The following is a 6,837-nucleotide window of genomic DNA, read 5'->3' on the forward strand; positions in this document are numbered from 1 at the left end:
CCAGAATTGGATCCGAAGGTCAAATGGGTCACGTGACTGACAAGTTCAGATGGACAACACCAGGAAAACGGAACAACGTGCAATAACGTTCTATATATCATTGGAAAGAGCATCAAAAGTTGTATAAAATATCAACTTTTGACTTAAACATATCTTAAACGTAAAAAGTTATTAAGCATCAAAGACGCTCCCATTGACTTTCAAAGTTAAAATTTTTCATTTTTAAACGAGCTTCAAAAGAGCAAACGAATTCTGACAGCTTAACGAAGCATAACACCATGTTCTATGGTCTTTTCTCAACAAGTCCTGAAAGTTTAAACAAAATCGTATCATATAATTTTGTACAATGAGCGAATGAAAAAGTCTCTGCAAAAACGCCCATTGACTTAACATGGGGAGCGAAAAAAATTCAACTTTGACCTCGTGCAAAGACACGTTACGAAGTTCTGAGGGGTATACGGCGCACACCAGCGTGTACCCAAACGTGTTTGCCATAAAATGCTGGGAAGAAAACCACCTCTTCCTTGGCTCGTTTTTCCGCTATTCCCGATCGCGCAAAAAGTGTCCAAAACCCCGTTGACTTAACATGCGGAAAATGGAATCGCACGTGCCACGTGCCACGAGGTTTTAAGCGAGTAGCGACCGGTGCCAACAGGTAGATCGCCTGCGGGAGCCCATACACTGAAATTTTTAAGAAAATCGAGCCACAAGTTTAGGCCTGACCCAAGTTGCCCCAATTCGCGGCCAGACATGCAAAACATAGCCCGGAGAAGGACCGCTCCGGTTGTTTTTCAATAGAAAAACACAATTCTAACGAATAGTGTTTGTCTTTTCAAACAACCTGCGGTTACGATGCTGGGCTCCGCATCGCGGGACCGCAGGTTGTTTGAGCAAGCACCTTTGTAAACGCAGCAAAAACGCCCGCCGCCAAACGAGAGGATGAGCCTTGCACGTGCAGACCGGAGTCGGTGTGTTACAAACTGACGTGCACGGCACCCTACTCGCTGATCTATAGCGGTGTGCCAAATTTGAGTGTAATCGGCTCGGCCATTTTCGAGATCTGGAAGCGTCACCCTGCACGTGCGCACGTGCAAGCTGTGTCCAATTGCATTGTGCATGGGACCCTATTCGCCGGTCCCTAGCGGTGTACCAAATTCGAGCTCAATCGGCCCAGCCGTTTTCAAGATCTTGAAACGACCCCTCCACGTGCGCACGTGCAGTTGCATCTCAACCGTGACACATGGAAATACATACTAACTGACTTGTGCACGGCACCCTACTGATCGATCTCTAGATGTTTGCCGAATTTGAGTGCAATCGGTCCAGCCGTTCTTGAAATCTGGAAGCGTCACCCTGCACGTGCGCACGTGCAAGATGGGTCCAAACTGACTTGCGCACGGCACCCTACTAATCGGTCTCTAGCGGTGTACCAAATTTGAACTCAATCGGCCCGGCCGTTCTCGAGATCTGGAAGCGTCACCCTGCACGTGCGCACGTGCAGTTGCACCCCAATCGTGGCACATGGAAATACATACTAAATGACTGCAACCTACTGATCGGTATCAAGCGTTATGCCAAATTTGAACACAATCGGTCTAGCCGTTCTCGAGATCTGGAAGCGTCACCCTGCACGTGCGCACGTGCAGTTGCACCCCTACCAAGACACATGGAAATGCATCGCCTGGAAAGTGTCTACCTCCATGCCAAGTTTTAGCGCAATCGGCCCAGTAATTACCGCGAGCTATTGCGCTTATTACAAAACAGGCACCTCTTGGCTTTGCACGTGGAACGTGCGTTAGGGGTCACCCATATGCATCGAGAGTAGCACACTATGTGAAAGAAGGGAAAAAGCTACCCCACACAAAAAAACCGCACGTGTATCAGCCCAGTGGTTGCCGAGATATAAGTCGTACAAAAACGTCCCCACGGCGGCCGGCCGCTATTTAGCAGTAAAATCGTGTCGCATCCTTCTATTAGAGGTATCCCCGTCACCTGTTCGTATACTGTCTGAGCAAAGGCCATACGTTACGGTCCAAACTCCATAGTGAGGCGGACATACGAATTTACGAGAGTTTAGCGACGAAATGATTCACTTAATTGTTAAGTAATGGGTACCATTAGGTAGACCATAAATTTTATCTAGCATCTCACCGTAGATGCAGTAAAAAGTGCTTTACTTTTCAATGTATGTAAAGACTTGCTCAGCTCAATCAGTTCACTCTGTATTGGCTCAAGCCGTATCATGCGAACGCAATACAAACTAGAGCACCGACAGCGCAGCGCTCCCCAACTCACTGCTCGCCCAGTCCACCCGGGCCGCCGCCACGACGGCCCCCCCCCCGCAAGTAGGCATCCCGCACTGCACCGACAGCCGCGGGCGACCAGCTGACCGGCCAGCTGACCGGCCAGCAGCCGGCGGGCGGCAAGCCACGGATGGCCGACCCGCCGGCGCGGCGAGGGAGGGGAGGGACGCAGCTGAAAGACCCGACTACATATATATCAAAGAATGATACATTATATGTAATCATCGATGACGCGACATAAATCTGCTTTATTGGGTTTAGCGGTGTAGTCTGTGATGCCATCACAATGAAAATAGCCTAGTTTTGTAGAGCATCAAATTCTGATTCCATAACGACTCTCGCTAGTCCATTTTCAATTGTAAATAAGCCTTTTATTGCGATGCAAAGTCCCGAAATGGTGCCGACGGCGGCCGGTCCCCCGATGGTACCATACCATAGATGGTAAACAGGTTAGTTCACATTCCCGCCGCTATGCGGGCGGCGGCGGCGCCACCTGTCCTCGTGTCCGCCTGACACCGTAACGATATAGGTCTGAGCTCAAATCTCGGTAATGTCGTGCTTTTTTACTATATTTCTCAAAAACGGCACCACGTGCAATAAAGTTGTATATATCATTGGAAAGAGCATCAAAAGTTGTATAACCTATCAACTTTTCACATAAATATATCTCAACTGTAAAAAGTTATTAAGCAGCAAAGACGCTCCCATTGACTTTCCATGTTAAAATTTTTCATTTTTAAACGAGCCTAAAAAGAACAAACGAATTTGCACAGCTTAAAGAAGCATAACAACATGTTCTATGGTCTTTTCTCAACAAGTCCTGGAAGTTTAAACAAAATCGTATCATATAATTTTGTACAATGAGCGAATGAAAAAGTCTCTGCAAAAATGCCCATTGACTTAACATGGGGAGCGAAAAAAGTTCAACTTTGACCTCGTGCAAAGTCACGTTACGAAGTTCTGAGGGGTATACGGCGCACACTAGCGTGTACCCAAACGTGTTTGCCATAAAATGCTGGGAAGAAAACCACCTCTTCCTTGGCTCGTTTTTCCGCTATTCCCGATCGCGCAAAAAGTGTCCAAAACCCCGTTGACTTAACATGGGGAAAATGGAATCGCACGTGCCACGTGCCACGAGGTTTTAAGCGAGTAGCGACCGGTGCCAACAGGTAGATCGCCTGCGGGAGCCCATACACTGAAATTTTTAAGAAAATCGAGCCACAAGTTTAGGCCTGACCCAAGTTGCCCCAATTCGCGGCCAGACATGCAAAACATAGCCCGGAGAAGGACCGCTCCGGTTGTTTTTCAATAGAAAAACACAATTCTAACGAATAGTGTTTGTCTTTTCAAACAACCTGCGGTTACCCGCCGGCGCGGCGAGGGAGGGGAGGAACGCAGCTGAAAGACCCGACTACATATATATCAAAGAAACATTATATGTAATCATCGATGACGCGACATAAATCTGCTTTATTGGGGTTAGCGGTGTAGTCTGTGATGCCATCACAATGAAAATAGGCGCCTAGTTTTGTACAGCATCAAATTCTGATTCCATAACGACTCTCGCTAGTCCATTTTCAATTGTAAATAAGCCTTTTATTGCGATGCAAAGTCCCGAAATGGTGCCGACGGCGGCCGGTCCCCCGATGGTACCATACCATAGATGGTAAACAGGTTAGTTCACATTCCCGCCGCTATGCGGGCGGCGGCGGCGCCACCTGTCCTCGTGTCCGCCTGACACCGTAACGATATAGGTCTGAGCTCAAATCTCGGTAATGTCGTGCTTTTTTACTATATTTCTCAAAAACGGCACCACGTGCAATAAAGTTGTATATATCATTGGAAAGAGCATCAAAAGTTGTATAAAATATCAACTTTTCACTTGAATATGTCTTCAAGGTACAAAGTTATTAAGCACCAAAGACGCTCCCATTGACTTTCCATGTTAAAATTTTTCATTTTTAAAGAAGCCTAAAGACAACAAACGAATTTGCACAGCTTAAAGAAGCATAACAACATGTTCTATGGTCTTTTCTCAACAAGTCCTGAAAGTTTAAACAAAATCGTATCATATAATTTTGTACAATGAGCGAATGAAAAAGTCTCTGCAAAAACGCCCATTGACTTAACATGGGGAGCGAAAAAAGTTCAACTTTGACCTCGTGCAAAGACACGTTACGAAGTTCTGAGGGGTATACGGCGCACACTAGCGTGTACCTGAACGTGTTTGCCATAAAATGCTGGGAAGAAAACCACCTCCTTCTTGGCTCGTTTTCCCGCTATTCGCGATCGCGCAAAAAGTGTTCAAAACCCCATTGACTTAACATGGGGAAAATGGAATCGCACGTGCCACGTGCCACGAGGTTTTAAGCGAGTAGCGACCGGTGCCATCAGGTAGATCGCCCCCGAGAGCCCATACCCTGAAATTTTTACGAAGATTGAGCGTTTCGTCTAGGCCCCTATCAAGTTGCCCCAATCTCAGGCCAACTTTGCAAACATAGCCCGGAGAACGACCGCTCCGGTTGTTTTTCAATAGAAAAACACAATTCTAACGAATAGTGTTTGTCTTTTCAAACAACCTGCGGTTATGCATCGAGAGTAGCACACTATGTGAAAGAAGGGAAAAAGCTACCCCACACAAAAAAACCGCACGTGTATCAGCCCAGTGGTTGCCGAGATATAAGTCGTACAAAAACGTCCCCACGGCGGCCGGCCGCTATTTAGCAGTAAAATCGTGTCGCATCCTTCTATTAGAGGTATCCCCGTCACCTGTTCGTATACTGTCTGAGCAAAGGCCATACGTTACGGTCCAAACTCCATAGTGAGGCGGACATACGAATTTACGAGAGTTTAGCGACGAAATGATTCACTTAATTGTTAAGTAATGGGTACCATTAGGTAGACCATAAATTTTATCTAGCATCTCACCGTAGACGCAGTAAAAAGTGCTTTACTTTTCAATGTATGTAAAGACTTGCTCAGCTCAATCAGTTCACTCTGTATTGGCTCAAGCCGTATCATGCGAACGCAATACAAACTAGAGCACCGACAGCGCAGCGCTCCCCAACTCACTGCTCGCCCAGTCCACCCGGGCCGCCGCCACGACGGCCCCCCCCCCCCCGCAAGTAGGCATCCCGCACTGCACCGACAGCCGCGGGCGACCAGCTGACCGGCCAGCTGACCGGCCAGCAGCCGGCGGGCGGCAAGCCACGGATGGCCGACCCGCCGGCGCGGCGAGGGAGGGGAGGGACGCAGCTGAAAGACCCGACTACATATATATCAAAGAATGATACATTATATGTAATCATCGATGACGCGACATAAATCTGCTTTATTGGGTTTAGCGGTGTAGTCTGTGATGCCATCACAATGAAAATAGCCTAGTTTTGTAGAGCATCAAATTCTGATTCCATAACGACTCTCGCTAGTCCATTTTCAATTGTAAATAAGCCTTTTATTGCGATGCAAAGTCCCGAAATGGTGCCGACGGCGGCCGGTCCCCCGATGGTACCATACCATAGATGGTAAACAGGTTAGTTCACATTCCCGCCGCTATGCGGGCGGCGGCGGCGCCACCTGTCCTCGTGTCCGCCTGACACCGTAACGATATAGGTCTGAGCTCAAATCTCGGTAATGTCGTGCTTTTTTACTATATTTCTCAAAAACGGCACCACGTGCAATAAAGTTGTATATATCATTGGAAAGAGCATCAAAAGTTGTATAACCTATCAACTTTTCACATAAATATATCTCAACTGTAAAAAGTTATTAAGCAGCAAAGACGCTCCCATTGACTTTCCATGTTAAAATTTTTCATTTTTAAACGAGCCTAAAAAGAACAAACGAATTTGCACAGCTTAAAGAAGCATAACAACATGTTCTATGGTCTTTTCTCAACAAGTCCTGGAAGTTTAAACAAAATCGTATCATATAATTTTGTACAATGAGCGAATGAAAAAGTCTCTGCAAAAATGCCCATTGACTTAACATGGGGAGCGAAAAAAGTTCAACTTTGACCTCGTGCAAAGACACGTTACGAAGTTCTGAGGGGTATACGGCGCACACCAGCGTGTACCCAAACGTGTTTGCCATAAAATGCTGGGAAGAAAACCACCTCTTCCTTGGCTCGTTTTTCCGCTATTCCCGATCGCGCAAAAAGTGTCCAAAACCCCGTTGACTTAACATGGGGAAAATGGAATCGCACGTGCCACGTGCCACGAGGTTTTAAGCGAGTAGCGACCGGTGCCAACAGGTAGATCGCCTGCGGGAGCCCATACACTGAAATTTTTAAGAAAATCGAGCCACAAGTTTAGGCCTGACCCAAGTTGCCCCAATTCGCGGCCAGACATGCAAAACATAGCCCGGAGAAGGACCGCTCCGGTTGTTTTTCAATAGAAAAACACAATTCTAACGAATAGTGTTTGTCTTTTCAAACAACCTGCGGTTACATCTGCGATGCTGGGCTCCGCATCGCGGGACCGCAGGTTGTTTGAGCAAGCACCTTTGTAAACGCAGCAAAAACGCCCGCCGCCAA

Source organism: Amphibalanus amphitrite, unplaced genomic scaffold (genome assembly GCF_019059575.1).
Source record: "Amphibalanus amphitrite isolate SeventyFive unplaced genomic scaffold, NRLGWU_Aamphi_draft 000404F_arrow, whole genome shotgun sequence".
Lineage (NCBI taxonomy): Eukaryota > Metazoa > Arthropoda > Thecostraca > Balanomorpha > Balanidae > Amphibalanus > Amphibalanus amphitrite.